General features: G+C 33.2%; 1 protein-coding gene across 1 annotated transcript in view; it reads right to left on the bottom strand.

Moving 5' to 3' along the window:
- The window catches only part of CNTNAP5 (contactin associated protein family member 5), a 939,273-nt gene that overhangs the window by 912,477 nt on the left and 884 nt on the right, over window positions 1-25,912 (bottom strand). The window lies entirely within an intron of this gene.

Genomic DNA, 25,912 nt, shown 5'->3' with positions numbered 1-25,912 from the left:
CCCTTTTTCCACATTTCCTGACTATCTTCTGAGACAAGCATTGTCTTTCTCTATCATTATCATGGTAGTTGGTTGTTTTCTCTTTTTTCTTTTATTTTTATGTTTTTGGGTCACACCCGTGGCACGTAGGGATCACTCCTGGCTCTGTGTTTAGAAATTGCTCCTGGCAGGCATGAGAGGGACAACGTGGGATGCTGGGATTTGAACCACCATTTATCCAAGACAGGCTACTTGCAAGGCAAACACCCTACCACTGTGCTGTCTCTCTAGCCCCCATGGTAGTTGTTAATGTAGTCATTTCTCTAACTGAATTTAGCACTTTTTGTGATAAACTTCATATCATGAGCTGGTCCTTCCAGCCCTCATCTTTATTGTCTCTGGGCATTATTATTATTATACTATCTTTTATTTTTCTTGAATACAACATAAGAATGAGATTATTCTGTGTTCATTTCTATCTGACTTATTTTACTCACATAAGTGTCCATATCCATCCATGTATAGGCAAATTTCATGACTTCAGTTTTTCTAACAACTACATAGTATAGATAGACCATTATATAGATGACATTGTATAGATGGACCACAGTTTTTTTTTAATCTGCTCAGCTGTTGTAAGCTATCTGTGTGGATTCCAGATTCTGGCTATTGTAAAAAGTGCTGCTATAAACATAGGAGTGGATAGTGCATTTTTGTATTGTACTTTTGTGGTCTGAGGAGTGGTATTGCTGAATCATATGGGAGCTCAATGTCCAGTTTTTTAAGGTATATCCATATTGCTTTCCAGAAATGCTGGACTAAATACCATTCCCATCAGCTGTAAATGAGAGTTCCTTTCTCCCCATATCTATGCTAGTAGTGGTTGTTCTTGTTCTTTGTGATATGTATCCATGTCCGTCTCTATGGCATGAGATGATATCTCATTGTTGCTTTGATTTGCATATCCCTAGTGATCAGTGATGTGGAACATTTTTATTTCTTTTATATGCCTTTTAACCACCTGTATTTCTTCTTTGAAGAAGTGTCTGTTCATTTCTTCTTCCTATTTTTAAATAAAATTAAACCATTTTTTCTTGCTAAGTTCTATCAGTGCCTTGTATATCTTAGATATTGACCACTTATCTGATAAGTATTGGGGAGTAGCTTTCCCATTTTGTTGGTTAGTCTTTGTATCCTAATCACCGTTTCCCCTCAATAGTCCTGATCAAAAAGTTAAGGATATGGCTGATATGATTAGATCTTCAGAACTAGCATCTTCAATCATGAGGTGTGATAGGGTTTTTTGTTATTTTCCTGTTGTGACCTTTATAGTGTGGTACTGTTTTTTATGTGCTGTGGTGAAACTTGACTTGAAGAAATACTCACATACCTCAGTTCAATTCAAGGTGATGGTTTTTGTTTTTAGTCAAAACTCTACCCACGGACTTCAGTCACTCCTGCTGGGATCACACATTTCAGTTCAAATCAAAATGGCACTTTTTTTAGTATAACATCCAACCCCAGCCTGCATCTGCTCCTGCTAGGCTCACATACCTCCATTTTTTATTTAATCAACCATGATTTACGAAGTTGCAGATAGTTTAGTTTTTGCATATAATATTCAACACCAATTCCACCAACAGTGTCAACTTCCATCATCAGTATACCCATCTCCATCATCCTCTATCTGACCTTTTATGCCCACCTCTTGTCCTCCACCTTGACAGGCACATTATAAAGTATGGGGATTGTGGCTTAGATCTCATGTTTTCAGAGTTGTTCAGTCTGTGCTTTAGATTTATAAGGATACTACTTTCCCACATCACAACATAATGGAAACCCTGATTCCTGTTCCAGGAACCTTTATTTATTTCCCTTATTTTCTTCCTTGACAGATAAACTCTTTACCACCACAGGGCGTAGACCAAAGGTAGATATTTGGAGGTGAGTCCTTTCAAGCATCTCCTCTTATACCTCAATTATCCTTGCTAATTAAGGTGACTAAATTACCATTTTTTTCTTCAGCTTTGTGATTTTCTTAATCAAGATACTTTGTTGTGTTGAAGAAGAGAAGTAAGTGAAGCATCAGGTAACCTAGATAATTATAATTAGGACATTTTAAATATCACCAACATAGAATTTGCAGGTCAAATAGTGAAAGAGACTAACCCTTGAACTTCAGTACATCAGTTATGTGTGGGATTTCAGGAAAAGCAGCACCTGTCCAAACAAAACAAAAAAAACAAAAACAAAAAAAAAACCCACAAACAAACACAATCGTGAAACTTCTAATAATAAAATCAGCAAGAAATTGTGCTGGGTAAGTACAGCATATGTTGAACCAGAAAGAAACCAACAAGAAACCTAGATATAGAATCATAAATGACAGGGACCCAAAACTAATCCCTTAGGGCTGTTAAATATAAAAAACTGTAGCTCTAAGCATTTGGAGTTTTGTATATTTATTTTATAATATTCAAAGATCTAAATCAAAAGATCAGTCAGTTGTTAAATAAATTAAAAACTGCTTTATTTATAAATTATAGTTCAACGTATTTTTATTTTGATGAGAGACTTGGGCTACACACAATAGTGCTTAGAGCTTACTCTTTTTTGTTTTTGTTTTATTGGCCACATCTGTGGTGCTGGGGGTAACTCTTGGCTCTGTGCTCAGAAATCACTCCTGGTAGGCTCGAGGGACCACATGGAATGCTGGGAATCAAACCCGAGTCCATCCAGGGTTGGCCTCGGCAAGGCAAACACCCTTCTGCTCTGCTATCAACCCAGCCTTTCAGAGATTACTCAAAGGATTACATGCAATGCCAAGGATTAAAAAGTGAATGGCTAAGGGGCAGACATAGGGGAGTGTTAGGGTCTGAGTAGTCCACCGCCCCAGAGAAAGACAGATGACCAAGCAACAATGCAATGACACATGGGATTTATCGCCAGAGCACTCTGGGGTCCACCGTCTCCTGTTGCGGCAGATTAGCCAATGGGACCTCTAGCCCCAGAAGTTTAAGGCTTACATAAGGTTGAGGGATGAGTCCAATACATCATCATGATATTAAAAACATTCTTAAAATGGCATCCACACAATAACAACTCCAGGTGTATCCAGGCCTTGAGTAGAAACTCGAACCGAAAATAAAATAGACATCCTGTTGGTGTCAAATTCATAGCCCCGCATATGGAAGGGGACTAGGCCAGGGGCAGATATGTCCTGCTTGAATAAAAGCCTAATCTTTTAGTCCAGCTGCCTGCCCATCCCAGGTTGCCTAGCAAGTTATCTCACGGGTGCTATTTTTACATATCCAAGCCTGTCATTGCTGGGCTGATGTCAACTGTTTGCTCAAGGCTCCTAAGCAAGCCCTATACAGGAGCTAGAGTTAGAGATATGTTATTTCTAAACTATTTCATCATATTTCTTTTTAACATTTATTTCACTTTAATAGGAGGTTAAGAATCTGATGATCAGGGTGGAATGTTAATTGGTGATAGGAATGATGTTGAAATATTGAATGTCAGAAATAACTATATTATGAACAACTCTAAACCACAATGTCTAAAGGAAAGAAATATAATTTTTTAAAAGGGAATTGACCATGTATAAGTCAATGTCTTATGCACTAGAGTGCCTTTCTGGTCCCTCAACAATTTTAGTTATGCAGAGTTAAGTGCATATGTGGATATAAATAATTTTAATTTCTCATGTAGAATAGTAAACATAATCTTCAGTTCCTTATTCATTTTTCTTATTCTTATTCTTATTAGTGAAAACTAAATACTCAATTCTTATGCTATAGTGGATGCTGAAGAAGGACATTATGAATTTACCTCCTTTCAAGCTCAGCCTTAGGGAATTTTGAATTTTCCTAAGAAATTCAGAATGAAATAGCTGCCATTGGAGATTTTAAAGGTAAATAAACTTGGAATTACCCTAAAGAAATATTTGTGCTCTTTCCATTTCTCCCATATTTTGCTGTGCATATGAAAACAACAGCAACTGCCCCACACAAACACATACATACACATCTTTTTTAGTGTATTCTTGTATTTCCTAGCTTAAAAAAGGAAGGAAGAGAGCTTACTAAACCCTCTTCTAGTGTAAGAATGGCTTTACTGGAAATACAATAATTTTTACGAATATACTTGCTAATGAACTTTTCTCTCTTTTTTCCATATTAACATTATTATTATACTATATGTTTTATTTTTTTCTATTTTATCTCTATTTTTAATAAGTTTGCTTTCTGCCATCCTAAAACAAATGTATTATGATCAGTTATGACAACTATGTGATACATTTTCTTTAGATAAATTAATTAAAAAAAAGAAATATTTGTGCTCAATACTACATCTCCTACTCTTATTTTCTTGGTTTCCTTAGCATAAGATAAAAGATTACTTTGAGGGTAAAGGTCAGGTCAAAACCTTCATGTGTAATCCCTGCCTACAGTAGTGAGTGGAGAAGGACAGGGATATTTTCATCTCTTTCTCTATAGGTCCTCTTAGTATTAACATTTAATTGTCTTTTATGAAAAGTACCTCAGACTTTAACTTGATCTGAGAAGAGGATAATTAATTAGTTAATAGCTCCCAGCACCAAATATTTTAATTTAAGAAAGAAAAGGGATAGCTAGTTTTGATTCTGATACAAAGGAAATGAAAATGGTATAGTTCAGAATTTGATGGAGAGTAGGCAGGAATCAACTGTTTTCAGGTGGAAATTAAGACTTGCAAATTTTATATATTAAAGTGTAATGGTTTCACACAACAACAACCATCTTGTCCCCAGACCACTTTTTTGCCTTTTGTTTTTCTTAAAACAAGCTCCTTAGAAATAATTAACCAAGACCAGAGACAGGGGATTCCTTAAAACTATACAGACTCTCAAAATAATTCTACCTGATTACTGTTAGGGTTGATTACTAAGTACTGGAGCTTTACTGATAACTAACTGCTTAAAAACAACCTCACAATTGTAACCACATTTTCCACTATTGTGACACTATACTCTGTTTATCTACCTTTTCATACCTGCTCTAAAAGAATTTACTCCACTTTTTAACATACTTAAAAAACGTATATTTGAGATTGCATGATTCAGGTTTGAGACCTGTGCCAATGCTGGCTAATAAAACTCCTTAAAATAATTAAACTTTTCTAGGACTCTGAGTGTCTCTGTGTGAACCCAAAATGTTTATATGTTTGAACCCAAACATATATATGTTTATATGTGTGAACCCAAAATGTTGACATGTTTATAAAGAAATAGCAGTGGAGTGGTTGGAAGAACAAAGAGATATCTTAAATATTTTTCAAAAAATATTTTCTCTGTAATAAACACAACCACACCCATTAATCCAAGCTTCTTTGCAATATGCCAACTTGACTACTGGGAAAAATGATAACATCTTCAAAGTTTAAGAATATCTTCAAAGGCAGGGCTGGAGAGATAGCATGGAGGTCAAGCATTTGTCTTGCATGCAGAAAGACGGTGGTTTGAATCCCAGCATCCCATATGGTCCCCCAAGCCTGCCAGGAGCGATTTCTGAGTGTAGAGCCAGGAGTAACCCCTGAGCGCTACCGGGTGTGATCCAAAACCAACAACAACAACAAAATATTTTCAAAGGTTTTGATTCTCTATTTTTGTTTTGTACATGGTATTAAACCTTTTTCTTTTAAAGATCTTTTCTACCTTTTCTCAGTCCCACCAATAGGGCAATCCTCTCCTGAGTTGAGAAAACAACAGAACATTTATGCATACTTAGATTTAAAAAATCAGTATTACTGTCTTATAGATCAAGATGTTTGTTGTACTCAATTTCTTTGTAGCCAACCAGATAACCCAATCACAGCTCTCAGAGTTGAAACTATTCTTTCTTTCTGGGTCATGGATGTGTTTTAAGAAAAAGAAAATGTAAGAATTTTATTCCCCCAAAATGCAGAATACTCACATGAACAGCAATTGTTCATAAATTTAACACATCTTGCAAAGTTACTAAAAACAAAATAGAGTTCTAATATTAGGTTCAGGCAGGGTTTTCTGTGACAAGGCTCGTACACACTGAAATGTGATCAAAAATAAAAAATTCAAAATCGATCAGGTCCAAGTCTTGCTTGAAGTTGGAATTGAGAGTAAACTCTTTAAACAATAAATCATTCCTTGATCTCAGTGGATTTGAGCAGGCAGTGGATTACTCAAAAGAACCAACTGGATTTGATAAAGCTGAGGCAAGTAAATTACTACCGGAGAACAGATAAGAACCAAAGAATTCTGATAACTATCAAAATTAAGATCTGAGGGACTGTCAATAAAAGAACTTGAAGGCAAAATATAGCTCTGGGACAATATCTGAAACTGGGAGTTATCTATAGCAAGGTATACCTATGTATTAATCATTGCATGTACTTTAAATACATTGGATATAAATCCTGTGTGAATGAGGCTGGAAACAACTTTTTTTGAATTAGTCAGGTCCATATTATATATGTAAATAAAAACAATCTTGTTCCTCTTAAGTGTTGGCTGTTTTCTTAGTCAGACCTCTGTAATCAGGAGCAAGGTAGGAGACATAAGGCTCTATAAATATTGTGTTATCACATTTTCTTTACCAACACCAACAGAGTCAGTATGCTGAATCTGGTCTTAGAGTTAAAAGAAAAATGTGTTTTAATATCATTATTAAATGAAGAGGTTCTTTGTGATGCTAAGTGATGCTAAGAACTAACACGTGTTTATTTATTACATTGTTCTGTGTTGCAATAAATATCTCGCAACATTTTTCTAAGGTTTTATTTGACTATTAATGGCAAATATTTTAACTAGAGGCCAGTCATGCTGAAAGGTGTAAATGTAGAACCATAGATATGATTCCAAGTTATTCTTTGACTTTTATTTCCTCTGAGAAATATCAAAATCAAAAGAATAAAACAGCAACCTTGACTTTTTTTTTTGTTTGTGCCACACCTAGCAGTATTCAGGGCTCTGTACTCAAAAAACTTTCCTGGTTATATAGTGGAAGAAGAGGTGCATATTGGACACCAGGATCAGGGGTAGAACTGTAACTCTGGCATTCAAACTAGGTGATCATATTGTTACCTGGATGAGGGATTTTTTTTCTGTCCATTATTTTTTGTTTATTTTTTGATTTTGATCTTTATCTGTTTTGGTCATTTTGGGTTTGCTTGACCACATCTAGCAATGCACAGGGCTTACTACTAGATTAGCACTCAGGGATCACTCCTGGTGGTTTAATAGGTTTAGAGCACCATAAGGGGTGCCAAAAAATAGAACCTGGGCAGTCATATACAAGGTAATGACCCAAAAGCAGTACTATCTCTCCAGCCCTAAGATACTTTGCTTACTAATGAATGTGTGTGACGGTGACTGTGAATGGAATCCTTGTATGTATGTGTGTGTGAGAGAGCAAGCATATTTCATGTTACAAAAGCTACAATGAAAATCATGGGTTCATATGTAAGGTCACCCTGAGGACCTTATGTTCTACAAATATATAGTATCACAGCATCCATTATATTGGCAGATCAGATAAGAGCAAACTTATTGCCTTAATAAACATTATGTAATTGTAAAAACTGTGGGAAGTGGAAAATACAATCATCTTCATAAGAATGGACTTTGAAAAGTGGAATTCAGAGCTAGTGGGCTCTGAGTCTTCCAACAGGAAAGTAGCTTGTCATAGATGATATGTAGAAGTGGAATGTTTCTTCACTAAAAGCTAGAGCAGTTGCAATTTTAGAACTAGTAGTAAATACTTATAAAATGAATGTAATTCCTTCCAAACAAATTATGTACTGAGAACCTGTTAAAAGCTTAATTCTTAGCCAGAATCTCAAACTGTCTCCTCAGAGGTTTGCAATTGAAAGCAAGGTTAGAATATCATCAATTTAACAAAATAATAACTACATGCACTTAAAGAAATTATTTAGCTACTCTATGCTAAGTTTCCTTATATAGTCACAAATAATCTTAGGATAGATTTATGGTAATCATATGAGAAAGTCTGGCACATAGTAGGCAGACAGTAATGATAACCACTATTATGAGAAAGAAGACTTTATGAATATATAATCATGCATTAAATCACATGTGATAATTTTTTAATTTTTTTAAAAAATAGGGCAGAATCTATAGCAAGTTCAACCTGCTCATTGCTGACATAAACTGTAGTCCCAGCACTTCATAAGCTCATCTGGGCCTGCCAGGAATAATCCTTGAATACAGAGACAAGAATAAGTTCTAATTACCATAAGTTTCCCTTATTTCTCTTAGTTGTTGTTCCTCAGATCATTTAATACACATTAGAAAATATGATAGTAACTATATTATTGTACTTTAATTCCAACAGAAAGGAAGAATCATGATGATGGAAAGTCTAAGAGAAAGGAACCATATCCTAAGCAAATTAAGGGAAAAGAAGAGATGAAAAGGCCAGTAAATATTTTTTTTATATTGTCCTTAGGTATATGCGGAAGCATAATGATAAAAAGTGAATTGTCCAGGTTGTAGAAGCTTTTGTGAGCAAAGCAAATGGGAGCAGTTTTCCGGTACTTAAAATCAGTTGTAGATATCATGGAATAAAGTATATAAGTATATTGTACAAATTATAATTTTCCTGGAAAAAGAATATGGTTTATAGTTATACTGTGGCTCTAGAGCTACACTATGGTACTATGATTATACTGTACTATATGTATACATAGGGTGATGATATTTCTTATACCACTTGAGCATCAATTATCTGGAAGCTATAGGAAATATGATCACTTATTTAAGTTTAGCAGGTTTTAATGATGATAATCTTAATTCACAGGTCCCTTTTCTATTTTTGCAACCTCTGATTATTGTAAGCTACTTTTTAAAAATAAAGCAGAAAACTAGTGTAGATCAGGGTCCATCAAGCTTGTTCCAACAAGAAAACATTAAAGAAACTGTATTTTTGCTCTGATTGAAAATTAATGAATGTATTAGAGCAGATAAGGGGCAATCAAAGTCGGGATCCTTATCTAAACTGATCTTTGAGCTGCTAAAGAAGGTTGAAACTACTATTTGAATAGATCATTGTATGGCTTTTTTAGAATTATGTAGCAGTATCACCCCAGAAGCACTTGCTTTAACATTTGCCACCATAGTTTTTTTTTTTACCTAGATTTCTCAAAAATCTATGTAAGTTAAGATTAAAGCTATGGACATAAGGAGAAATGTCAGTTTATATAATACATTATATAAGTCAGGCTTTCATGTTGAATGGCATCTTATTAGCAGTGAACCAATCAGATGATAGTCATAAAAATAAAATTTAAACAAGAAAAATCTAGAAAATCTAAAAAGTAGAATGAAATTACCATTGCAATTCCTAGTCCAGGATATACCCCTATGGATCTTCTTAATCTTCTGAAGCCAAATCATCCCTGGTATGTCTTGTCTGTATTTGGACAAGTCAGTTCATATCATAAAAATGACAGTAAATTTCAATGCACTAGAAATATACTCACAGCATTTCCAAATAAAATTCTTATTTATCTATTATTTGTAAAATAGCAAACCGTCAGGAAAATACTATAATTGTTATAATTGATTATAGTAAGGACAAATGTAGCAAATTGAGATCAAGATTTATTGATTTTGTTATTCTACTGGTCTTACTACAGTACTAAATATTAAAATTGAAAAAACATTATTGTTTTATAAAAATAATTATTAGTAGTATTTCACTTGCAATTTGCACCTGGGCATCCATATACCTATCACTTATGTACCATCCACAAAATTTTATAGTTATGCAGAATCACAGAAATCTTTAGCTCAACTGATGTATCAATAAGAGTAAAGACATCTATAGAGTTATATTATCTTGTCTTAAATTGATATTTTTATTTGTTCAGCTGTTTCTTAGATTAACTTTATTAATTAATTTTCACAGAGGTTTAGTTCCTTTACTACTAAGTCACAGTATGTGCTTAATTATAATGTTCTTTCTTAAGGTTTATCTTTTATCAAACTATTAACAGCTGGAAAGGATTTATTAGAAGATAGTTAAAGGAAAGAATTTTAGTTAACAAGGACAAAAATCAAGACTACCATTTGGGTGAATAGTTGTATATGAAAATATTTATACAGCCTATGTGTGTGCATTATACCAACATTATATTTTTATTTAAATGTCTAATCAGTTCTTTTTGTTTGTTTGTTTGTTTGTTTTTGGGTCACACCCAGCATCGTAACCCAGGGGTTACTCCTGGCTCCACACTCAGAAATCATTCCTGGCAGTCACTGGGGACAATATGGGATGCCGGAATTTGAACTAATAACCTTCTGCATGAAAGGCAAACGCCTTACCTCCATGCTATTTCTCCGGCCCATCTAATCAGTTCTAAACAAAATTTGCTCAGTGGTACTGATTAATAGATCACTCAATAATCAGTGTCCCCATATTGATGATGATACAATAAAATCATATATATATATATATAGTTTATTGGGCCACACCTGGCAGCATTGAGGGATTACTCCTACCTTTGTGCTCAGAAATCATTCCTGGAAGGCTCAGAGGACCATATGGAATGCTGAAAATAGAACCTGGGTAGGCTGTATGCAAGGCAAATACCCTATGCACTGTACTATAGCTCTGGCTCAAGAATAACATATTTCCATTGATGGGTATGAAGTACTTCAACTTAGATTGATAAAATTTTAAAAGCAATACTACATGAAATTAAATTTTATTAAGAAAAAATTTTAGAGAAAAACTTATAAATACATGCAGACACAGCACACACCCTGTCACACTCTTTTTATTTTTTTAAAAAAAAACAGAGCAAGCCATAAGATTATTTCAAAACAACAAATCAATAGCTCAAAACCAAAAGAACCACTTTGTAATTGTATGTCTCTTCCTGTACTTTCCATTTAATTAGATCATTATTGAAAAAGCTTTGTTTTTCTCAGGTACTAGTATTTTGATCTAAATAAATTTCAAGGCGAAGGTGCTCATTAATTCCAGGCAAACTTATTAACCACAAGCTTAAGAATCATTATCATCTGAATTTGTTATTAAAATGTCAAGAAGAATCTATTTGAAGTTTTACATATTGTCATGAGATAAAGCACTACAGGAAATACACACACACACACACACACACACACACACAAATACTCACACACATGCATGCCCAGGGCAATCAGAACACAGAGAATACTTGTTTAATAGTACCTTTTGAAGATCCGAATTTGTTATCACAAAATATAGAAGACCAAGTATAAGATATGGAGGGAGTATTGAAATATGTGCCAACATGCAGAGTTTGTTCATAAATTCCTGTCCCTGGTACTGGTTTGTTGCCTGTGCTTAGACCTATGTAACTTATTCATATTTCAATACAATTTAGCAAGTTGCTCTTTTTTATTTGTAATATGTATAGCATAAGATCTCTTTAGATGAGGAGGTACCAAGGGGATGTACAGAATATACTGAGATGACCTTTGTTTTGTTTTGTGTGTGCTATCCCCTGACTCTGTGCTTGATGATAATACTGGTGGAGTTTGGAGAAACATCTGGGATTCTGGGGAAGAAAAGCATCTTTCTGTTTGTTTGTTTGTTTGTTTGTTTGTGGGTCACACCCGGCAGCGTTCAGGGGCAACTCCTGGCTCTAAGCTCAGAAATCGCTCCTGGCAGGAGGCTCAGGGGACCATATGGGATTCCGGGATTCAAACCACCGACCTTCTGCATGCTATCCCTACCTCCACGCTATCTCTCAGACCCTGAAAAAAAAGCATCTTATCTGCTATACTACCTCTCCAAATTTGAACAATTTAGGGATCTTCACAACTGATTTATATTTTATTATTTCTTTTGATGTTTGCTAATGGGAACATATTCAATGCTGGAAAGTGAGCAGGAGTTGACCACACTCATGGCAATTGCCTTGAAATTCTTTTCAACTTTGTTATTTTTTAAATAAAATTATGTATTTTAATATGTATTTTCTTAATCAAGAAAATTAAAATGAGACAGTGATTCAATAAGATTCTGTCTTTTCAAATCACTAATGTTAATAAGAGTCTCTTGTTCTCAGATATTTATAACACAGTAACAAGAAATACCAAAGGTTTACAAAGGATTAAAACTTTGGGTATCATTTGGGCAAGAATGATAGTACAAATGGATAATGTGTTCTTCTTACATGAAGCTGGTGTAGGTTCCATCCCTTAGGCCCAACCAGGATTCCTGAGTACTTCCAGGCATGACCCCAAAAATAAAAACAGGAATATATCAAAATAAAATAAAAATAATTTAAAAGGGAACAGAAATATAAATTGGGTTTACAACTATTTTTTGTGCATCTAGATTTTTCTTGCATCTTCTAATACCTGGCAATTATCATTTCCCAAATACCACCAGGCGTCATTCGTTACTCAGTATAGAATCAGAAATCAGTCCTGACTTGAGCAGCTCCACAGCTCCATTTCCAAAAATATAAATATAATTTCAAAAGGGGACATTGAGATAGAAAATATTTAGTAATCTAAATACAGTTTACCTACATTAGAAATATGTAGTAAGCACTCAGGGAGGCTTTGCTGGTATACACAAGACAAACATTGGCCAAAACAGAGATCATTTTTATGCTTTCTCAAACTTCTCATATGTATAATCACTTCCATGTAGTCATAAATACAAGAATAAAGCTGATTATTGTTTTCCAATGCATGATGTTTATCATATAGTTGATGCACTGGAATTTTGCTAAAATTTTATTTTAAAGATTATGCTTCTATTATGGTTCAAATATGTGAGACCTTACTATTGAGACAGCTCTTTTTGAGAGCTCAACACACATTTATTAATTGCTTCACTTTGAACTACTTAAGGAACCTATGTGTCCCCTCTTAATAACAGCTACTGATATATGAAGAAAGGCTGACTGTGAAACTGGATACCAAACAAATTACTTTGGCTTCTCTAAATCTAAGTAGAGAAGTCTACTGAGACAAGAAAATAGCTAAAAAGCAGGACATAGGAGAAACAAAGATAGATCTCACAACTAAGGCAAATAATAGTCCAGGTCAAAGAGTCAAACTCAGGAGAGAGAAAGAATAAAGAAAACAATAAAATCTTGGACAGGTTTTCAAGCACCTGGCTTTGAAAGTAAGTTCAGGCATGTGCTAGACTTCCATCATCCAGCTTATTCTCTGAGGCTAACATGCAGGTGTTAATCACCACAATTTGTCTGTGAAAAATGATAGTGGGAATGAACATGTACCCTCCCATCGAACTCTACTGAAAGGAGATTATGAAAGAAAATTGAGTTCACTCTGTCATTCAAACTCTGAAAAATATACCTTTTGCTAAACAATTCTTGAACCAATAATCTAAGTATAATAAATAAGGTTAACATAATAAATATTTTATAGAAGACGGAGTGGTGGCACAAGCAGTAAGGCTGTGTAAGTAAGGCCTTGCCCGTGCTAGCCTATGACAGATCTCGGTTCTGTCCCCTGGGGTTCCATATGGTCTCCCAACCCAGAAGTGATTTCTGAATGCATAGCCAGAAATAAAACCAAACTATAGGGCCCGGAGAGATAGCACAGCGGCGTTTGCCTTGCAAGCAGCCGATCCAGGACCAAAGGTGGTTGGTTCGAATCCCGGTGTCCCATATGGTCCCCCGTGCCTGCCAGGAGCTATTTCTGAGCAGACAGCCAGGAGTAACCCCTGAGCACCGCTGGGTGTGGTCCAAAAACCAAAAAAAAAAAAAAAAAAAACCAAACTATAACCAAGATAAATAAATAAATATTTGCAAATAATAAATAAGGTTAACAGTACCAACTTTTAAAATAAAGCCCTAACAAAGCATCTAAAAAATTCTATGTGAAGTACCAAGTTTTATAGTGATGATAAAAATATTGCACTTAATAAGGAATGTCTTTAGGGAGTGTAAAATAGGAATTGACTAGCAATATTAGCAATGATTGTGGAATCCACGAGGTCATTAGTGAAAGACATGAAGCCTGGGTACAATGGGTTGATGGTACAAGCTTGAATAAATATTAAAAGAAAAAGTTACAAATGGTAATAGAGACCAAAAGAAACAGTTGGTCATAGGAATTTCTAACTATAAAAAATAGATAGTTATTAAGTCAAAATAGGATGACCTATTTTGGTATACCAGGAGAATCTGTAGTCTTTGGCATATAGAACTTTTCTCACTTTGGTTTATAGAGTACTTAAGTTTGCAATGAGTATTATATCCTTAAGGCCATAAATAGTTCATTATTATATTGAGCTTTATAAAATGGCAGATAAAATTTGTTTTAAGAAAGCAAAAGACCAAAAATATGGACATTTAAGTCTTGGATAAATAGATTATAACTTCAGAGTGACTTCCTATAAACTAACTAGCAATTTAATCCTGAGTAAAATCACTTCCCCTCTATGTCAGTACTTTCTCAATATAAAATGGGAATGAGACCAACTTTACTGCTGAACTATGGGGAGAAAGAGAATGGGACCTTATTAATTACTACCCCAGTGTGGAGTGTAGACTTAGAACCTTATCAATGACAAAACACATAATTTACTGTGATCTCTAATCTCCAGTGCTCCTGAATTCCAATCTGCTGGTTTCTTTTCTGTTGATTGTGTCAAAAGGTTCCTGATTGTTATAGAATGAGAGGCATTAATCTCCGTTTTAATATCCTGGTGAGCTCAGCCTGTCTGCAATCAAAAAGAACCTGCCCTTGTTGACCCCAATCCTCTAACCTGGCAGAGCTCTTTGGCTCAAAGGGAACTTCATGGAAATTAAAGTATGTTGTCAAATGACTGCAATGGGTACAACACACATTCTCAGTGAGAATGAGCAAAAATCTTACCCACAAACCTTCCAGAAGACTGTTTCTAGTTTATTGGGTAGGCAAGCAGATTCTCTTCCTCTTGTAAATTTATAGATAAGAAGAGAAGTCCTTCATATCTATAATACTAATTATAACCTACAACACACATCAGACAGAGTTGATGAGAAAATAATTTAACTGTTGTTATAAGAGTACATACAGAATTATTCCCCCTTTTATGGGAGGAATAGGTAAGAAATTCTTACTTATGGAAGTAAGTAATATAGAATTAAAAGGAATACATTGGGAAAGTCTACAAACTAAGGTCTGAGTCCCTATAGGTTACTCTCTATTATGTTTTTTTAATTGAAGATTTGGGAAAATAGTTTAATTACTATATAAACATGAATAAAATATGGAGCAAAATCCAAAATCTAAATTTGTCTAGTGCTTAATATAAAATTAAAAAATTGAATACTTCAGTGGCACTTAGATCTGAGCTCTCAATGTCAAAGGTTTAAAAAAATAAGTAATTTTGAAAATTACTATCTTCCACCATAACACATAAACACAAATACATTTTCATTTTGTGGATGTTGAAACAGCTAAAGTGCAGGAAGGGAGATAGAATAAAAAAGAGAAAGATAATTTAAAGAAAAGAAAAGGGAGTAATAAAGAGATGTAGAAAGAGAAGTTTTATAAAAGTACAGCAAAAAAGGTGGAAAAAGAAATACAAGAAAAAAATTGTAGTTAAAGGAAAGACTTGAGAAATGTAAACTATTGCTTAATTAAATAAAGGCATAAAAAAAAAATCAAACAGTCGCCATACCATGCTTTGTTTAAAAAGCAGGCATGCTTCTCTTTGGAGTGATACGCTGTATCACTGCTGTTTATGGAGTCTGTGGGCAAAAAAAATTAAATATTTTTCTGCAGCAATTGATATTTAATAGGAAAAGACTTTGATGAATAGAGAAGTAATTGTACAATCGTCATTGCTTAAGGTTTTTTTTTTTCAAATGAATGAACAGGACCCTTGTTGTAGAATAAGATTTTATATTTTATCAGTCATTGTACAGCAGTTGATTTTTAACCAAACATTTAAAGCGTCAAAAAGCACTTGAACTCTTCATTTTACAAAAGCAGACTCCATCAGTGTTCAGAAAGGAAATGTAGTTTTTTCAATTTTCAAATTTTACCTCTATGTAATTGTGTCACTTAAAGTGAACATAGAGTAGAAAAGCTCTTCGTGCAGCTTCATGTCTACACTCTGATTTTCTCAATGTCTTATTCAAGAATATTCCCTACATCAATGTAAAACCTTCTCTACAAGTTTCCTCCTACGTCTGTAGAGAATGTGCCCTTTATACCTCTAACCAATACATTTTTCTCTACATTCTAATCAGGCTTTCTGTGAGCAAGTAAGCCCATTGTACAAGGTGTACAGATAGTTATATAAAGACATTACCCAGTATTTAAGTGAGATATTTAGACACTCAGATATCTGTCAGGTAAAGCCTGATTTGCCCCTATCAATAGTCATTTTGACAATGTAATCGGAGTGAAAATAAAAAAGTTATATATTTTCTTTGGCAATAACCTGACTTTCTGATTATCCATATAAATTGTTAGTGCATAATTTTACTTTTCCTTTAGAATGAAAATAGAGTAACTTTGCCTTACTTTGCAGTTTCATTTTATATGTCCTTTGCAGAGTTCTTACCACATCCCCAGTGCCCTCCTATTGTGATCTTGTAATATGGATGAATAATATTGACCAAATAAGTAAGTTGTCAACAATTATTTTAAATGTCATGAAAATCTCTATCCTTTGCCCTTCCATAGAATAAAACATCCTATTCCTTCCACTGGATTTTCAATGCCATTTAATATATATATACACATATATATGTTTGTGTAGGTATGTGTGTATACATTATGTATAATAGCACATACATAACATATATATATATATATATATATATTTAGTATGGACAAGTGATATTTCTTTTGGTCAAGTGTAGTTCACATTCCTGGTTTACATTCCTATATCTTCTTCCCAATGGAGCTCTATGTTTTAAATCTATCTCTTTGGACTCAATGTTTCTCCCTCCATGCTTAAAATCTCAAAAAATTGATGCACTTGATAGAAGAGTTGTTTAGGACAGATGGATAGGGTTGGAGTCAAGTCAGTTTTCTAAAGTGCCTTGTGGGTGGCAGATCCTTGTTAAGTCTGCCCTTATACTAAGCATTGTTGGGAGGTTTGACATCTTGTTATTGTACCCACACAACTTAACAAAGCAATCCTGAAATCCAACAGAATTTTTCCTAAGCTCACTTATTTAACATAATCAACAGATCAGGAAAAAAACCATTGGCAGCACCCAAACTCATAGCAACATAACAGAGAAAAGGAGTAGGAAAGAGAAAGAGAAAGTGATAGAAAGTGAGGAAGAGAATTGAACATAAATTTAGCAAATGATGCCCTCGACTGACACCTACAAGCATCTGTCAGTTCCAGAGTTCTTCAGGCTGTTATTTTATTTGGATTGTCTTCTGAGGACTATTTCTACTTCCAAAGGTATAAAGTTAAAAATAATATATATCATGAGCTCTATTTTTGACATTTCTCTTTATTTTTTAACTTTAAATATTATTATTGTCATCCTTTAAAACTCAATCAATTCCACTGATTCAGTGAACAGATGGCATTAATCAACCCCCAAGAATATGTACAAAATTAGAAACATAGATACATGGATTTTATGCCAGCAAATCAATTATCAATAATAGGAAATCAACATGGCACACGCAAATTCTTGTTTCACTTTCCACTTTGCAACACTGATAATAGTTATAATTTCTAGTTTACACCCATGCCTTAGAGGGAAAGGAAACAGATATATCGAGGTTTAATTAGACATTTAATGACTACTTCTTGCTCTGCTGAGAAAAAAAGCATAATTTACAGACTAAGATGCATCAAGATGATGGATACTGACAGCAGGTGCTATATGGTGTCATGCAAATATGAAATATAACTCACTGAAAATATGGCGGTTTGATATTCCCAGAAAAGAACCTCATTTTAGAGAAATGAGCACCTTTTACAGCAGCTATATCTCTCATTTGTCAACAAAAATGGGAGCAGCTTAGAATATATATCTGTTTTTCTGTTTTTGGACAACATCTGGCAGTATGCTTATATAGCTTACTTCTGCTCTGCACTCAGGGACCACTCCTGGCAGGCTCTAGGGATCATATGTAGTTTCAAACTCAGGTCAGCCATAAGCCAGGCAAGCAATGTATGTGTTGTACTATCACCCCAGTCCTAGAATATATTTTAATCAAAAATCTTAATGTTCCTTTATGAGTTTAGTATTTTATAGACCTCTGTGTATTGAATATAATTATTTTCTTCCTGATTTTTGTAACTTTTGCAGTTTATAAAACTTTCTCATTCAAAGGATTATTTATCATCATTTTAGACATTGTAATAGTATTGTTTTGGTTCCTGGGTATCATATAGAGTGCTGGAGATAGAATTTGGGTTGGCCCATGGAAGGCCAGTACCCTATACAATAATCTTATCTCTATGCCCTGGCTATATAACTTAGTTTAAATTTTATTTGATATAAAAGTTACTGCCCTGATATACCAATTATTTTGACTTTTTTTAAGGGTGGGATATTTTGGAGACACATTCATTGGTTCTCCTGATTATGTTCTAGGGTCATTTCAGTATTTCTTTATGCAGGGGCTAACATGGAGCTGGCTCTATGCAAAGCAAGAATCATAATATTCATACTTTATATTACATTTATGCTTATCATTGTTATGGCATGTACATAATTATAATTTTTATCTGTCCATGTAGGAAATCCTTAAACTCATGAAGTTTTGATCTTTTCCTCTCTATATTACACCCTGTCTTTTTAGAAAAATGTGTTCAAAACCCAGAATCTGGAGCTAGAGAGATATCTCAGCGGTCATTGGCAAATTATGCATGCACAGATCAAGTTAAAATTCTGATACCAAATGTCTTCTACCCTAGGACTGAAAAACTGAGGACCACCAAATGTGGTCCAGTTTTCAAAGATACTATTGGAGTTTAATAGCTCCATGACCTCACACTCTAGTATTTAACCATCAGCTGGGTTGGTGAAAGATTACCAGGAGGGTTCTAACATCTACATAAAAACTTTCTCCTCCCAAAAATGACGGCACTCATTTTATCAGAAAGTTTTCAAATTATCAAAACACAAACTATTAACATTTAACCTAAAACAATTTAAAATGAAGATATCATAGGAAGATAATAATGTGATTAGGGTAATATTATGTTTCTTATAATTTTATAATTTTTTACTAAAATTCTTAAATAGAATTCAAATTCTTCCTTTTGATACATAGTTTTATGTTATAAAATGGATTTTTAATAACAACAAACATACATATTTTAATTGCATAGGTAACAATAACATTGTGAAAAAGTTTGTACAATTAGTTCAAACCTGATAATGAGGAATTTATTCTTTAAAAAAAATAAAATAGCTAGTTGACCCATAAATAATATCACCTGAACAAAGAAGTCAAAAATATATGCAATTACTTAAATATAGAGATCATCTTCAGTTTTAGCCTATTATATGATTTGAACCATTATCCTTTTACATAAGAGTTCATATTAACATTTTCTTGACATTTTGAAAATAGTAAAATTTCAATTAAAAATATACATAAAGGACCAGAGAGATAGGATATAAGTTAAGGTGCTTGCCTTGCAAGCAACTGACCCAGTTTCCATCTCTAGCATCCCATATGGTCACCTAAGAATTACCAGGAGAGATTTCTGTGTGCAAAGTCAGGAGTAAGCCCCAAGTGTTACTGGGCATGGCCCGACAAGAAAATAAATATAAATTTAAGTGTTTACAATAGAACTACCAAAGTAATTGTTGACAAGTGAAAATCCATAGATACCATTCATTCTATAAGGAATGCATTTGTCCAGAGTTTCTTATTTAATGTAGATATTCATATATGTAAATCCAGTAAGATTATCTATGGAATTGAGTGTGATTTATTAAATTATAAATGTTAAAATCTGGAGAACAAAGTTTATTATATGAGCATAGTATTAAAGTGAGATAAACAAGTTGCATAGCCATTAGAATAAAGCTTATGGCGTTTAGCATATATACTGCTAGTGTGTAGTGTCTAGCTAGAAAAAAGTGAGAAAAGATAAAAAAATACTAGAGCTAGCAGACAGGATACAATAATATATGTAAATAGATAAAATATTATTCTGCAGAGTGTAAAAGAGTTTCACAAAGTTCCAAATTGTGGAATGTGAGAAGGATGGAGGACATAAAAATCAGGGTATTCAGTAAAATCATAATTCACCCATATTGGGAAAGGAACTCATGTCTTTTATTTCACTGATGATTACCGTAGTTTGACATCTATAGCTTTTACAAGACATGATGTCAATATCTATGCCAAGAAATGATGCCAGTAAAACTTGGAGAATACTGCTACATGTTTATAAGAGGATAAAAATGCAGTCATGTGTATTTGTAAAATTTTATCAATCTTTGCCTTGTTTGGAGCCATTCATATGAGTTGTGCTTAAGGGCTACTCCTGGCTCATTGTTCAGTGTTCACTCCCAATAATGTAATGTTGGGAGTCTAAGACCTCTGTGTGTATCTTTTTATAGAAAGCATGTTTTTCTCTCTCTTTTATTTATTTATTTATTTTTTGTTTGTTTGTTTGTTTTGAGCCACACCCGGTGGCACTCGGGGATTACTCCTGGGTATGTGCTCAGAAATCACACCTGGCTTAGGGGGACCATATGGGACACCAGGAGATGGAACCGCCATCCATCCTAGGCTAGCGCGGGTAAGGCAAATGTCTTATGTCTTGCACCACCGCTTCAGAACCTAGAAAGCATGTTTTTAAACCCATTTAATTATCTTTTCAGAAATCTTTATCAAGCCTTTTTTTATAGTTTTAATTTAAGCCCAATAATTTATAACACTGTTGATGAAAGTATCAGTAATATAATCTATCAACTTCTTAAACCTATTGTTGTCAGCATCATTCCACCAATGTCTTAAGGTCCCTTCCTAACTACTCACACCAAAGCAAATTCATTTTTTGAACATAAATAAATTGTTGTATTTTATATAATACTACATATTATATATACATATATGTAGATATATGTCTACAATATGTATATGATATACATAGTTACCTATATACTGGAGTATACGCCAAATTTTTTGGCACAAATTCAAACTCGGCTTATACTCGGTTCATACAAATTATCTGATTTGGATCCTGCACACTGAATCAAATGTACAATCTCCATTCATCTGGAGGGCACAGTGCTTCAACTCAGTCCAAAAGTTGCACCTGAGATGATGAGGTAGGTGGCTAAACTGAACTGGATGCCACAGAACTATTTAACTCACAATATTCTGCACTTTGTATATGCAGAATCACTATTGGCATCAGTGATGATATCTGCGAACTCAGTGATGATGACAATGTCTATGTTGATACCTTCACATCAGATATAGCTGAAGCTCAGTTTGAACATACAGATAATGAGTAGGAATCCAGATTTGAAGGAATTTAACATTTGTGATTTAGCATGATTACTTGTTAAGCTACATTTTTCTGCACTTGATTTAAAGTTTTAAAGCTATTGTTGCTAGTTTACCGTTTTTCTTTATCAATAAATATTGAAAAACATTAAACTTACTGATTTTAATCTACTGATTTCTCAATTGTTGTAATTATTTTGGGTATCTATTTTTATTTTTGAAATTTACCAGTGGCTGCTGCATTTTCCACCTTAGCTTATACTCGAGTCACTAAGTTTTCTCAATTCTAAGGTAGTTTTCACTAAGTTTTCTCAGTTCTAAGGGGGATTGGCTTATATTTGAGTATATATGGTACTTTAAATCACCTCAAGAAAATGCCCAAGACACTGGGCCAGTTTCCTTATTTTACAATATCCCATCTCATCATTCCTCTATTACCTATACCCAACCACCAAAACTCTTACTTGACATTCTCAGTTCTGTAATTCAAAACCAAGGGTTTGTTTGCCATCATGCCATGATTTTATACCTTTCATTCCAAATCTTGTATTTCTGTATAGCATGAGTGAATAAGGTCATTTAATATTTGTTCTTTTCCCTCAAGGTTTTGTCTGTAGTTACCCAGAAATGTCCTAATATAATAACAAGTAGGTAATACCAGTAGGTAAAGGGAAAATGCTATTACAGCTAAAATAGATTCTTAATAATTATTTTTTCTAATTCCTTGATTTTATACCAAAATTATTAAGAAATTAATTAAGTTTACTAGTAACCAGAACATGTTATAGTTTTGATAAAGACAGTTTTTCTTATTAATTAAAAATGGTATTATTGGCTAGAAATGTGTGTACTGAGCTTCAAAATAAGCTCCTGTTGAGGAAATAATTATTTTATTCTGGCCTTTTAGACTCTATCATTAATATGAATGATTATTAATTGTGTACATAGAGGACATCTTGAATATAAACATTAATAAGCTTCTTGAGTATAAGCTACAAAACTTTAGATCATCAACTGAAGTCTTGGGAATATCTCAAATGTTATAAGATTATTTTGTAAGAAATCGGTTCTGAAAAGTATGGCAAGGTAGCAAAGAAAACTGAATCCCATTAAAGAAATAAAAGTCTCTTGAGAAGAAGAAAGGAATAAAAATATAACTATAATTTAGAGAAAAGTTATTCTAAAGAGCAGAAGAGCTAAATAGTAAATTTATGCAGTACAACATTTTTTATTGTGACTTTGTATACAAAAGGATAATCTCAATTTCATTCACATTTTTCTTCCAAAACTATGAATCTCCTTTGGATATGGGGAACCATGAGAAAAGAAAGAGAAGAGAGTTCATAAGGGTTGTCAAATAGAAGCCCATTGAACTGCTAAGGAATCTTTAGGGCTTTTTTAGGGAGCATTATATGACTTTGTTAATTCGCTGACTCTAATGCCACAAAAAAGTATACTACGAACATTTACTTGCTAAAAATAAAAGTCAGATCTTTGTTTATTTATTTTAATTGATAATATAAGCCAGGCTTTAAATGGCTTAAGACAAATGCATCTCTTTATTTGATGATGTTTATAAGTGTGAGTTATAACTATATTTTAAATGAACTAACATAAAAGAACTAAAGCAAAGTTTTGGGGTTTGTCTTCAAAACAAATTAAAAAGACAAAAATAAATCTCAGACTTTTGATTATTATTTAAAGTGTCTTTTTTGGTCAAGATGAAAGCATGTCATAATATGCAACATTTGTTTTTTGTTAAATATAAAGTAAAAATGTCCGTATAAGAACTTTATGCATTATTTGTATCTTCTGATTGCAAGTTCAATATTTTTTCACAAGATCTTGTATCTAAAGAATCTTCTCAGTCAAACAACCAGTTGTTCTACTGGGAGAACATTTCTCCATTTCTCTTTTTATTTTGCTTTGTTTTGTTTTGGGGCAATACCTGGCTGACTCTCAATACTACTGAATCTGCTTCTTGTGGGACATATTTAGTGCTGGGAATTGAACCTAGGTTGTTAAATACCCTGTCCATTTTACTGCCTGTATAGTCCCCGAGGGACTTATATGTATAAGTATATACATACTTATAATCAAGTATGTATAAATAGAATTGTTGTTAATCTTAAGGGTAAGTGACATTTCAGTTATAACATAATTTTGGATATAAATCAATAGTGTCTCAAACTCCTGATTCTATAAAATTTCATAATTTATTCTTGGTTCATAGAAATTATATATATATATGTATAATGATTTTTCATTTAACCCTGGCTATCATATCTACATTCAAAATTAATGAATTCCCTCCTGATAAACTCAGAGGAAGTGTTATAACTATTTAATATACCAAAAATCTGAAATGGGGGAATTTCCAGAGTTTCTATTACTTTTGGATAATTATATTCCCTGCACAGATTCATAATATCTATACAGTAGTTGGCCTTTTAACCTGACTTTATTGTAATTTTGTTTAATTAGAAGTATATAAAATCCATTATTGTATAAGAATCATTTATTCCTTGAAGGAAAATTATCATAGTTTGGTTATATTATGAAAAAATAATCTCACATTTATTTAAGTTGAATTCTACATACTATAATAACAAAACATTTTAAAAGAAATTTAAATAATATAAAGTTATGTTTTACTTGAACAAAGTTTACAGTGATACTAGATGTCACGGAGAAGTTTGGGTAAATGATCCATTTTCAAGATTATAAACTTAAATTATATAAAATATTCATTCAATATGTAGCACTAATATTTTTGAAAATAATATAACTTCTCCAAGTAACATTTAAACCTATGGAAATAGACTGAAAAGAGAGCAGCTTTCTTTAATATATACTTATAAATTTTAATGAATAGTTTATAAGTGGTAAATAAAAGCCACATATTTAATGTATGAAGCATAAAGAAAATAGAAAATCTGGAACAATTGAAGAATTTTAATGTATGTTTCTTAGAGTTTCTGTATTACAGACTCTGAAGGTAACTGATGTTTTGTGTTCACAAGTAATTTGCTATTGCTATTATATTGTTCACTGAACATATTTTGTTCAGTGTAAAAAAAACTCAAGTATTATGATTCTTTAAGAACTATAATCCTAAACTATTTATCATTTTACATGACACGGAATTAACTGTTTAATATAAGTAGGAAAATCAAACAGTCACTGATCAAATAAAACTCATCACCCCAAAGTTGCAATTTAAGTGTTTACAATTAGCTCATTGTTGCAGCATGAATAATAAGTATTATCCCTAAATTCATGCATTTAATGGTTTTGGAACATAATTGCAACATATCGACCATTTACTTTAATTAATGCTTAGAAAATGACATTCTACAGATTTTTTTCATTTCTTAAGTGAAATGGCGACAAATACCAAGCAAGGAAGTACAATACTATATATTATGCTGTATAACTATACAGTATTCTTTTTTTCTTTTAACCTTATGCCTCATTCTATTGCTGTAGATTTTTTAAAATATGTTTTCAGGTAGGCAAATATGTAAAACTGAAATTATTTTTCGGCCACACCTTTGCATCACTAGGACAATACTGACCTCTAGTGTTCCAAGAGGGAGAAAGTCTAGTTCAGCTTTACGTCTAACTTGCTCTAACTAAAAGTACTTAGATTTTATTTTGGAAACATCATGGGAATTTGCTCACTTAAAATAAGAAAAAGAAGCAGGAAGGGAAGAAAGAGGGATGAGTGTTAAGGAGGAAGTAAAGAAAACAACAGATTCTAACCTGTTCTTTCTTTCTCACTAAAGGAATTTCTAAATAAGACCATTTGGTTCATTGAGAGTAGTTGGCCACTTTTGTGACCATTTTGGATACAAAGTTTAATATAATCTTTAGAATGTGTTAACACCAATTATAGATTCTGAATATCCTACAACAACATATAGAAATATCAACTTTGCTTAGGATCATTTTCAGCAAATAGCCTTTGTCTAGTTGTTTTAGGGTTGAATATCTCTTTACTAAAGATCCTATTGGACTTAAGAAACTGCAGGGTGAATTAAAGAGGCACAGAAGAGTAAGTTGTCTTCTTACTTGTGTCAAACAGTGATTATTCAGAATACACACACACACATATATATACAGAATGTGTACATATAGATTGTATATAGATGCATACACACAAAACTGTTGCAATTCATTAAAATTGTTCTTAGAGTTTCCGGTCGGATTAGCAGACGGATGAGCAAGTACTCCAACTTGAGGGACCTTGGTAAACCATCTTTAAAAACAACACAGATGGCTAAGTTGCTTTCTAACTAGGAGTTTTAAAAACTTCTTTCTTAACCCAGAGAGAAACAGAACAAACGAGCTTGGACTTCTGATAGCTCCAGAGATGTATTCAAGTTTGACCAACTGAATTCCTTAAATACACAACACAGTTGATGAATCCCTGTGTGTGCATGCTTCCTATCTTTAAATTAAATGCCC

The sequence above is a fragment of the Suncus etruscus genome, chromosome 5 (assembly GCF_024139225.1).
Source record: "Suncus etruscus isolate mSunEtr1 chromosome 5, mSunEtr1.pri.cur, whole genome shotgun sequence".
Lineage (NCBI taxonomy): Eukaryota > Metazoa > Chordata > Mammalia > Eulipotyphla > Soricidae > Suncus > Suncus etruscus.
The sequence above is the reverse complement of the archived record's forward strand: the minus strand, read 5'-3'. Positions and strand labels throughout refer to the sequence as shown.